Consider the following 11,458-nt stretch of genomic DNA (forward strand, 5'->3'; position numbering starts at 1 on the left):
TACTATGGCTAATGACACCTAATTTGTCAATTCCACTCAGTCACTCTAATTACAAATCTGAAATGTCTTCTAATACTTACTACTCTCTCCCCATCACATATTTCATTCACATCTCCCCATCACATGATTCATTCATAATTCTACCTCCTAAACCTTCTGCCAGTCAACAACCTTGATTGTGCTCTCTTATTTCAAGTACTAATCATTCTTTCCTGAAAAAGCCTCCTAAGTGACCTTCAAATTCAAATCCATATTCCTCATTGCCACCCACACAAACTATCTAAAATACACATCTGATCATGCTGCTTGCCTTTGCTTGAAACTGTTTTGACTTCCAAATGGCTTATAACCTATACACAAGATAACATATTCTACCAACCTGGCTCATACGTACCTTTCCAGCCTCATACCCATATGTACTATACAATCCCTCTGCCAAACTACTTTCCAGCACACACGTAATAGTTTTTCATGCTTTTGTACCTGTGTATGTTGCTGTTTCCTCTACCTAAAATGACCTTCTCCATGTCCACTCCAATTATTCATTCAAGATTCAGTTTAAATATCATCTTTCTCAACTGCCTTTGGTGAGATTTATATGGGCCCTGCAATAGCCTAAGTGACAGATACTATACACAACGTACACCACTATAATCCAGGGCCCAGATTTGAAGTACTATATAAGAACACTGAATTTCCTGTACATTTAATTATTTCACTAAGAATCTAGAGAAAATTCAAGTAAGTTCTAATTTCAATCAATTTTCCCCCTTTTATAAAATTAAATGGAAAGAGAACATATTCTGACCAATCTAGAAATAGGGAGGGCAACTAAGATTTATCCAAGGAATGAAGAGGTGATGAGATATTCTGGTTATCAGTTTATTTATCATATATGAATAAACAATGAAAAAAGGCAGATATAATAGAATTAATAAATTTTAATATTTTAATGATTCAGCAGTCACTTCAAATTTTTATCATATATTACCCAAATGGTAATTTTACTACCAAAGTATTACCATGATGCCAGTATCTTTACAATCACAAACCTCAACATGACGATATAACAACAAAAAAAACACATAAAATCATTACTTAAGCCAGAAAGTCTCTTTGCACTTGGGCTAAAGAGTTTTCTGCATAATAGTATATCCCTAAAAAGAAATTTATTTTCATCTACTGAGAAAAATAGCAAAGGTCTATTAACTTAGAGAAATTAAAAACTACCTCGGACCATTAGTTCTTACTTTTTTATGGAGGTATCAATATATACCCCCAAAGCCTCAAATATCCTCACTAGCATAGAGGGTATCTAAGATCCAAAGCACTTTAAAAGAATATCACTTTAAAACTGTTAGAAATAATAATTTATGTGGAAATCAACCTTGACTATTTTTGTCATTCCTCTATACCCAATTCCTTCCATCTGCAAAGTTTACCTCAGTATTTGTTGAATTACTCTCTTTCTGTCTATCCTTAACCACTACTCCCATTGCTCACACCATCACCTCTCATGTGGAATACTTCAACAGGTCTCTCTAAATCCAGTCTGGGCTTATTAACATCTACCTCTACATAGCCCCCAGAGTCATCTACTTAAAATACAATCTGACCATATCACTTCTCTACTTAAAAACCAACCCTTGATTGGCTTCCAATTTTTTACTTATCAAATATTTATATAGTACTTACTGTACGCTAGTCATTGCTTGAAGTGTTTATAAGTAAGTGTCCATTTACTCCTCACAACTACCTATATAACCAGCGTGTGTATGTGCACACGCACGCGCACAAGCTATAGAAGCAGCAGAGCTGAAAGTTGAATCCAGGTATCTGGGCTCCATAGTCAGGGCGCTTAAATCGTTGACTATACTGCTTCCCTATTTCCCAAAGTCCACATGCTTTAAAACAGTTTATAATGTCTTGGATTAGTATCTGGTCCCTGCCCACATTTCGAGTCTCACATCTAATCAAGCCTCACTTTGTTCACACTCCGGTATCACTTAGCATCTCATACTGTATGCCTGCCTTCTCCCCACTTGGTGACCTTCATGATTCGCCTCCAGTCAGCTGCCTGGAGCACCCTCAGGTACCTCAACACCATTCCTACAACAGAATGCATTGAATACATTCCGATGAAAGAATGAATTTTTTAATGCTTCATAAAGTTAGTGAGTAGTAACAGACTAAAGTCTGTATTATTAATTACACTGGTATATAAATCACCTAAGACATATAAAACACAAAAACCAAATGTTTTACAACTCAAGTCTCTAATACAGCTAATGGTTATCCAGTTAAAACACACAATAACCACAAAAACCTTCAACCTTGGTCCTCCCTCAGCTCTTTCTTTCTCCTTCCTAACACCCACATCCACTCAATAGCCCAAAACAAAATAACCTCAATTCCTCACTTTCCTCATCTCTCTCATTTCCCTTATCCAAATGGTTACTAATTCATACTCTCTCTCTCCTCTCAAATCCATTCTTTCAACCTGCATTGCCACTTAGTCTATCTCACAAGTCTATCTGCCTCCATCTACTCCATAATTGCATGTTCCACAATGTTGACAGTTGACTTTCTAAAAGGGAAATGTATTGATGTCACTTACACTTAAAATCCTCCAGTGGCACCTGAAGGGCAAAAGCAGTGATTCTCAAAAACAATCACCCAGAGAAGTTTATTGAAAATGAAGATACTCCAGGTGCTCCCCATGGGATTTTTACTACATAAGACTGAAGAAGGAGCCTGGAAATTTACAATTTTAACACATGGAACTTCCCTCACCAACCAAGGTGTATTTTATGAGACTGGGTATCAATTACTTCCTCTGCCTGGAAACCCCAAATAATGTGACAAAATTTCTTCAAAAATGTTAACCAACATCTTTGTGAAGGCTTCCTCGAAAACTCTGGGCTCTCAATACATCAAGTACATGTTTTGATAATACTAATGTTATGCTAATCGTTGCATATTAAATGTGCTGATAAAATCTTCAGATCTTTAAGAGCAGGGGCTAACAATAGTGTGTATCCCCAGTGCTTGGAATTAACATAGCTGAATAAAAGTTTGCTGATCAGGAAACTGATGAAAATTTGGATAGGAAACAAAAATATGTCATGATGGATAATTTTTTTAAGAGTAGAAACCAAAGGAGATTCTCTATACAAGTGTTACAATGGAAGGGAAAGAAATAAAACAACTGCAAGAACTCTAATAACTGCAATCCTCAATAATCCTGCTCTCAAGTTATAAATTCTCCTTAATGTAAAATAAATATCTTTCAGGACATGGATTTACCAGTTGTTTTTAAAATAAGGGTCAAATCACTTAGAATACTTTGTTTTCTGCTGTAATATTTAAAAATTTTTGAAAGAAAAGGAAAAACAAGGTGTATTCAAATCCTACCACAGGACCAATAACAAGATACCCTGTTTGATTTCTTCTCAAATTATAGCAGTCTCCCTCCAAACAAACCCCAAAATGGGTTACTCTTCTCTAAAATCGCAACAGTGAATTTTACTCTCAGAGTAGTTTCTCGAGGGATGTAGAATTCACTTAAATACAGCTTCTTCAAAAGCTTTCCCTGATCTTTATTCTCCAAACTACTGTTTAAAAAAATTTCTTTTCAACTACGAAAAATTTGTGGTTACTTAAATAGGTAATATTTAAACTTCTAAAATTTCTTCTATTAAAATAAAGATGTAAATTGTTTTAATAAATGGGGCAGAGGAGATGAATCTGCCTTACAGAAGAATTCCAAATAATACATGTAAACACTCCCTGATCCAGAACATGTAACTTGACTCAAACCAAAGAATAAAACAGAAGAGAGGAAAAAAAAAACTTTACAGTAGAGAAAACTACCAGGCACTACATTAATTAAGTGACGAAGGTTAAAGGGTAGGTAATATCACCAGTGATGTTTTAAGGGTATCATGCAGCCCTTGACATGATGTGATAGTGCACTTCACCTCTGTGGTATCTTTTCCAAAAAAGCATAACCCAGTCTACTCATGAAAAAAAAAATCAAACAAACCTAATTTGGGGGACATTTTACAGGATACCTAATCAGTGCTACTCAAGGCTGTCAAGATAAGGAAACACTGAGAAACTGTTACAGACCAGAAGAGACTGGGGAAACATAACCCAGCAAAATGTGGCACTCTGGACTGGATCTTGAACAGAAAGAGGACATTAATGGAAACTGGTGAAATCCACATAATGTCTGTAGTTTAGCTAAGAGTAAATACCAGAACTGACAAATGTACCCCAGAAATGTAAGACATTAGCAGTGAGGAAAATAGGGTGCACAGTTTATACAAGAATCTTTACAATTTGTCTGTCAATCTAAAATTACTACAAAAAAAGGGGAAAAATGTGAATTTAAATTAATACTTAAACATACAAAAAAATTTTGTCAAATATGTAAATTGCATTTTACAGTTTACATAAAATGCTTATTTGTAACAATTTTATACTAAAAACGATTTTTCAACTAAAAATAGAAATACCATTTGACACAGTAATTCCACTCTTGGGAATTTACCCAAAGAAAACAAGATCCCTGATTCAAAACGACATATGCACCCCTATGTTTATCACTGCACTATTTACCATAGCCAAGAAATGGAAGCAACCTAAGTGTCCATCAGTAGATGAATGGATAAATGTGGTACACATACACAATGGAATATTATTCAGCCACAGAAAATAAAGAAATCCTGCCTGCCATTTGCAACAACATGGATGGATCTAGAGGGTATTAGGTTCAGTGAATTAAGACAGGCAGAGAAAGACAAATACCAAATGATTTCACTCATTTGTGAAGTATAAAAACAAAGCAAAACAAAAGGAACAAAACAGCTGTAGATTCACAAACACTGAGAAGGGACTAGTGGTTACCAAAGGGGAGGGCTTGGTGAAGGGGGATGGGGAGGGAGAAAGGGATTAAAGGGCACTATAATTTGCAATCACAACATAGGCAGGTCACAGGGATGGTATTTCAGCACAGAGAATACAACCGACTGTAACATCTTACTACTTTGATAGACAGTGACTGCAGGGGAGGGGGTTAGGACTTGGTAATATGGGTGAATGCTGAACCATTGCATTGTGTATTTGAAACCATCATAAGATTGTGTATCAATGATACTCTAATTTTAAAAATATCTTTTTTTCCATTTGGCATTCATTTACATAGCACTTCCTGCCTATTAGAAATTTTGAAGCCATCACTGGTTTCAGGTACACATAATGGATAATAAAAGAGGTAAAGAATCTCCAACACTAATTCTTAAGAACTGTATTTCAAAATGTTCAGAACTATATCAATATATTAATGGCTGCTTATTTGATTAAACTGTATGTTAAATTAATTCTCTTTCTTAAAAAAAACTAATAATAAAAAACATGTACTGAAGGATTTACAGGCCTTTTATGCTTCAATAGTAGCAACCACCCTATGAGTTAGATACTGTGAACATTATCCATTTACAGACAAGGAAAACTGAGGCTCCTGCTCAAGGCACATAGCTAGTAAATTGTATAGTTAACATTAGAATCTAAAATAGTCATACATGATTTTAGTCAACTTTAATATTTTCTGATAATGCTCAATGTATAGCTTTCCCCTTCCCTTAAAAAAAGTTAAGTGAAGTATTAATAAAATTGATACTCTCTTCACCTTCCCTTCTTTTGCAATCAGCATCTTTTTGATCAAATAAAAACAAATATGGAAAGATGAAATATATGCCTCATGCAAATAAGAAACTTTTATAACATATCCTTCTATCTTTGCCATAGATTAAAAGTGGACTAATCAACAATGTACAAAATCTGTATAAACATGAAACTTTGCAGAATGCCTTTAAATATGAAATTCCTCAAAAATTTCCCAGATTCTTTTCATTGTCAAAAGATAGTTTCCCAGAAAATTTAACAGCCTTAGTTAACTGCCATAATTCTTATCAACACATCAGAACTCAAAGAGCAGACAATCAAAATGCAAAAAAATGATAATTACAAAATACAAATGTTAATTTGTCCAACTGGGAATTTTGTGGCCCTAAAACAACTATGTTAGAAATATGATCTTGTTCCCTGGGACAACATAAAATCTCTGTAAAAGAAGCATAACACATTTTCCTCCTTCACTTTAATTCCCAAGAGATCACTGGAAGTTAACTATTACAAGAACTACAGGATAGGACATTTCCTTTCACGTAATCCTACATCCAATCAAATGCAACAAATATTTACTTACTTATTACAACTACTGTAAAGCAGTTTTAGGCTCTCTCTCTGGGAGTCCCTACTCAAATGCCTAAGGCCTTATGTAAGCAAAATAGTTAATCAAAACCATATGTTAATAATGTCATTTAAACGGTGCAGGTAATAAATGTCACTGCTTTTTACCATTTTAGAAAAGAAATTAACAAGCATAAGAATAATCATACAAAGAGTCTATTAGTGAAAAAAAAAGGAATGTTTCTCTGATCATGCAAGGCAATACATAAGCGGTCCAGTGCCTATAATATGTACCTCATTCTAGCTACTACCGAACCTAGTATGTGACCTTAGAAAAAACATCTGACATTTAGTTCTCTCATCCATAAAAATTCTCATCTACCTGAAAAAGTAGCTGGCAGAATAAGTGAAAATGAGTACTATGTCTGATGTATTCACAAAGTTCTAGGGAAATATTTATGATAATGTTAAATAACAGTAACGTCAGAAGATATCTTTCCAGAAATCTCCTTAAATGAACAGATCAATCCTAATGAGGTTAAGTTTCAATGAAAAATCACCATCTTTTAAAGAGAAAATAATAAATGAAATAACCACTTATGATACCTGCAGCCAGTGAGTACAAAGCATTTCACAAATATCAATTAAATCTGTAATTACCATAGCAAGGTTAAAAATTTTAACATAGCAGAAATTAAGGTTCTATTTAAATGACTAGCTGAAAATCAGCCACTACCAAACCAGCAACAAAGCTACAACAATCTAAAAGGGTTTCATTGCAGTTAACTGTGAGGTGTATATAATACAGCATCTTTCTTCATGAAGTACAGGTATCTCAAAACATCTGTCCTTCAGCAACTAGGTTCATCCTACAGCTAAACACCTTCAGAACAGTAGGTTTTATTTTTCTTTTCAGAACCCATAATGCATACCAGGTTTTATTATGAATAGAACTTTATAAGTAAAAACAACACACTCACAGTCATATTGTAGAAGGCATATAACAATGGTAAAGAACTTCTACTTCCAACTTAACTTTGCAATGTACATAAAAACATTACCTGACGTATTGAAATATTTTCACAAGAGACCTAGAGGCAAGTAAAAAAATCTTTTAGGACCACAGAAGACATGGCCGGCTCAGTTTAAAACCAATGAGCTTCAAGTCCCTCGGCAAAAGAGTGCATGACTCACTACTTTAGAACTCAGTGGGAAGAACAGGAAAATTCACTCTGCTCTACAATTTCACTTTGGGTTTGCTTAAGACATCTCTATCCTAATGTTGACAACTTCCATCGTTTCTATAGCTTATTATGACGAGAAGTGTTAATATGAACCACATGTAAACAAAAGGTAAGGTGCTTTTTTCCCCTGAATACCTAAAATATGAGCCATTAGTTTTATATATATACACATACATGTTAAGTATATAGGGAAACATTTGCATTGAAAAAATAAACGCATGTATGTTCTAGCTGGAAAACCAACAATTATGAGATTGCTGATTTTCCCCTTCCAGAAACATCTCCAAATGTCTTATATATTAGAGTCATTTTATCTGGGAAAAGATACTAAATAATTCTACTAAAAAGTGGAATCTATCCCAATCTTATTAAGGTTTACAAATACAGAATTACAAGGCATTTAAAAACTTGATATCTAATTTAAGCAAAAGATTCTGCCACATGTATCAGAAACATACACATTTGGAACTAAAGCTCTCAAATTATTTTAAGCTCCTAATAAACTAATAATCTACTGAAAAATCACCACTCTTGGTGCACTTTTACAGCTAAAATACTAGGGATTAGGGATATGTCAGACATAACAGAGAAATACCATTCCTCACCACATGAACTCTTCTACTTTCTAATCACATTAATAATAACAAAAAGTATAAAAATATATCACACACTGACAAAATTATAAGCTTTGTCAAAATCACATTTACCACATGAATCTGACATTCTTTTGAAGATACCTATTCACATGAACGCTTACTACATTAAAGTGACCTACCCTCTCTTATGGGAGTACCTTACAAAGAAGTCCCTTTCAAGGGACAACACGAGAGAAAAGGTCAATATAGCCTTTAACACAAATTATCTTATCCTTTTTTACTCATCTTTGACATAATTAAAAAATTAGAGTTACTGTTAATCCAAACTAAACTAAAATAAAACATCTGTAGATTCTTATTAGATTTTTACAATATTTCTACTACTTCTTGCCAAATATTTCTGGCATTCATTTACACTCACTTGACTACAACAATAAAAAACAATAACAAGTGTGTGCGTATGCATTTATAGAGACAATAAGTGTCTGCTTTATAGCAGGGACATTTCTTTTTACCCCAGTCATTCAACAACCACCTTGCGAAAAAAGGTGGAAACTAAAAACATTAGATTTGAAGATTTACTACAGAGAAATGCCTTTGTAGCACTAATTAGCATCAAACCACCTTACAAAACATAAGCAAGAGAAAAATGCTATGAAAGGGCAATCTAGCTTTTCACAGCTTCTGCTCTCTTACTCCACCCAGTCTCCTCGGCTCAATGGCTGTTCACAGCATCCACAAATATTAGCCCATTTTTTAAAAAAGGAGGTGGGGAGGAGGTACCGAAATAGGGTAAACTCCATCAAAATCAATATATACAGAAATATTCTGTGAAGAATTGGGTTCCTTTCTGATTTATAAAAAAATAACAGCTTCAAATTTGTTTTAGGAGAGCGCTCCTTTTGAACAACCCAAACAATGATCATTTATAATAGAACATGAAAGAACAAATCACTAAATCAGATTACACTTTTGCTTTAATAAAAACTGCAATTTGCAACCGCCAATTATCTTGCAAAACTGTGTCCTAAAATATACCCACGAGATTAAAAGCTAGCTAATTCCTTAGGACCAAATGAGAATTTTTTAAAGTAAAAGCTTCTTATATAGTCAACATTTTTATCTATCACTACCGACATACCCAAGCAGAAAATTTTCCTGATTAAGAGACTGGGCCCCACAGCAATCAAGCCCTGCTGCAGCAAAAAAAAAAAAAATTTAAGCAAATACTACTGTGTAGCAAAGGGAAGGGATGACATTACTGGTAAGAAAGGCCCAAGCACTGTCTCCGTCGCCCTACCTCAAAAGGAAATTCACACAAAACAACTACCTCTCAGAAATAGAATTACCAAAAATGGCACAGATTTTTTGGTTAGCCTTTAAAACGTTATGAATCTCGAGGATTGTGCTAAAGTAGAGATCGAAATAACAGTAACATCTTCATTCTCTCCAGATTGCCTCTTCAGGAAAACGGGTGGGGGGACCGTGGCATGACATCGCCCATTGATAACGAAACCACAAATCTGGTTCTTTAATTCAAAGGCACAATTTCTTAACCAAAGAACTGATATAAATTGGATCCAAACCCCAACCCCCAAAGATAATTTCCTGCCTTCCACGGAGTTTCTTGCTAAGTCACTGAAGAAAAGCAGAGTAACAAATAAAGCCAAGGCACCTTGCTCTCCCTCATCTCAGATACTGAAAATCTCCTACTCTTCTCCCCTCTTAGATTTAGAAAGGGACAGTTAAAATCTGCCCACTACCTCAAAGGCATTTTCTCGGAAGCCTAAAACGGGCACTGCGTTTCCTAAAGTAGGGGAGATTAGATTAGTTGAGGGGAACGGCTGAGGGCCTCGAAGATCAAGTGCTACAACGTCAAAAGGCAACTCCCGTTTGAGACGCGGGTAGCAGAAAAGAAAATCATGCCTGATTTGGTGGGTGGACGCTGCGGACGATTCGGAGGGTCAGGACGCTCCTCCTTACTGAGTGTAGAGGCTGGACCACCGCACAGAGGGGCCAGGGAAGGGATGAGCCATCCTCCTCAGGTCAACCCCATCCTAAGGACAGGTCGGGGACAGAAGGCGTGAAGGCCTATGGGTGCCGAGGCGGCGCGGGGCTGAGCCCTGTCTCCGAGCCGCCAACCGCGGGTCGGGTGTGGGCTGCAGAGCTCGCCTTCCGCGGCCGGAGAGAGAAAGGCCGAACCCTTTCCCCAAGATCAGAGAGCGACCTGCTCTCCACGCCCTTCCTACCCAAGAATACTTTTCTTGCTAAGTCACAGAAGGAGGAGGGCGATCCCTTTCAGGGGGAGGCCGCGGGTGGAGCCGCGGCGGCCCTGGCACCCACCGAACCCGGGTCGGGAAGGAGGGGACGGAGGGCAGCGCCCTTCCCGGCCTGTTCCCCCTCCTCCCGTGTCTCTCACTCAACGGCCGTCGCGGCCGCCATTTTGAGAGCGAGGAGAGAAGAAGAAGGAGGCGGTGGCAGGGGGAGGGGAGAATGGGAGGGAGGGGACCGGCGCAGCTACCTCGTCAGGCAGCCGGGCCCAGCCCGCAGCCGCATGAGCGCGGTAGAGAAGACTGAGGGGAGGACGCAGACCCTCGCCGCCTTACCGGAGCGCTGCACCGCCGCCTCCGCAGGGCCTCTTCCGTCCTTCACTCCCATCCACCGGCGGGGGAGGGGGAGGGGAGAGGGAAGGGAAGAAGGAGGGAGGGAGGGAGGGAGGGGGAGGATGGCGCGCTGGGCCCTGTCCCGGGGAGGGGAGGGGGAGGGGAGCGGACGGGCTCCTTAGCCGTTCTGGGGCTCAAGCCCAAGCCTGGCGCTCGCGGTTTCTCTTGCTCGCGCCCGCGCGCTCCCCTCCTCCTCTTTCTAGCTCCCTGAATGCTGGGGTGGCTGCTTGTTCGCTCACTCGCTATCTCGGCCGCCGCCGCCCCGCCGCTCCAGCTCCGTCTGTCACAGTAGCTGCCCCAACGCCCTGACGTCACCGCGCCGCCGCCGCCGCCCCAGACCCGCCGGGATGAGGGAAGGGAGGGGGGCCGGGAGCGGAGAGGGACTGCGGCGCATGCGCAAGCCTAGGCCTGGCCCTGAACCGCGCTGCCGGACTTAGCTGGCGGGCTCCCGATGCGGCTTGGCGGTACCGGGGGCGTGGGGGTGGGAGGGGTGCTGGCGGGCGAGTTTGCGCGCGAGGCTCTCCTTCTGGCGCTCCGCCTGCCTCTGTAACCTTGGGAAAAGGCCCTTGGCTCCCTTTTCCTAGACCCTCGTCTGACTTCCTGGCCCTTCACAAACTCCAGCTTTGTTTATTTCCCTGCTCTTGCCCACAAACGGCGCGCTCCCCGCTTCCCCCGGCCAACAACGGATCCGTGGGCACCC

General features: G+C 39.0%; 1 protein-coding gene across 5 annotated transcripts in view; it reads right to left on the bottom strand.

Annotated features, from left to right (window-relative positions):
- PAFAH1B1 (platelet activating factor acetylhydrolase 1b regulatory subunit 1) overlaps positions 1-11,117 on the bottom strand; it is an 82,302-nt gene extending 71,185 nt beyond the window's left edge. For 2 of the 5 annotated variants that reach the window (XM_037022766.2, XM_073235021.1), the window contains exon 1: positions 10,702-11,016. The gene's annotated coding sequence lies outside the window, so the exon portion shown is untranslated. Of the gene's footprint in view, positions 1-10,021; positions 10,159-10,701 lie in introns of those variants that run through there. The other 3 variants (XM_073235024.1, XM_073235023.1, XM_073235022.1) reach the window with 3 other exon arrangements.
- Between the last annotated feature and the right edge of the window lie 341 nt (positions 11,118-11,458).

This window comes from Manis javanica, chromosome 4 (assembly GCF_040802235.1).
Source record: "Manis javanica isolate MJ-LG chromosome 4, MJ_LKY, whole genome shotgun sequence".
Taxonomy (NCBI): Eukaryota; Metazoa; Chordata; class Mammalia; order Pholidota; family Manidae; genus Manis; species Manis javanica.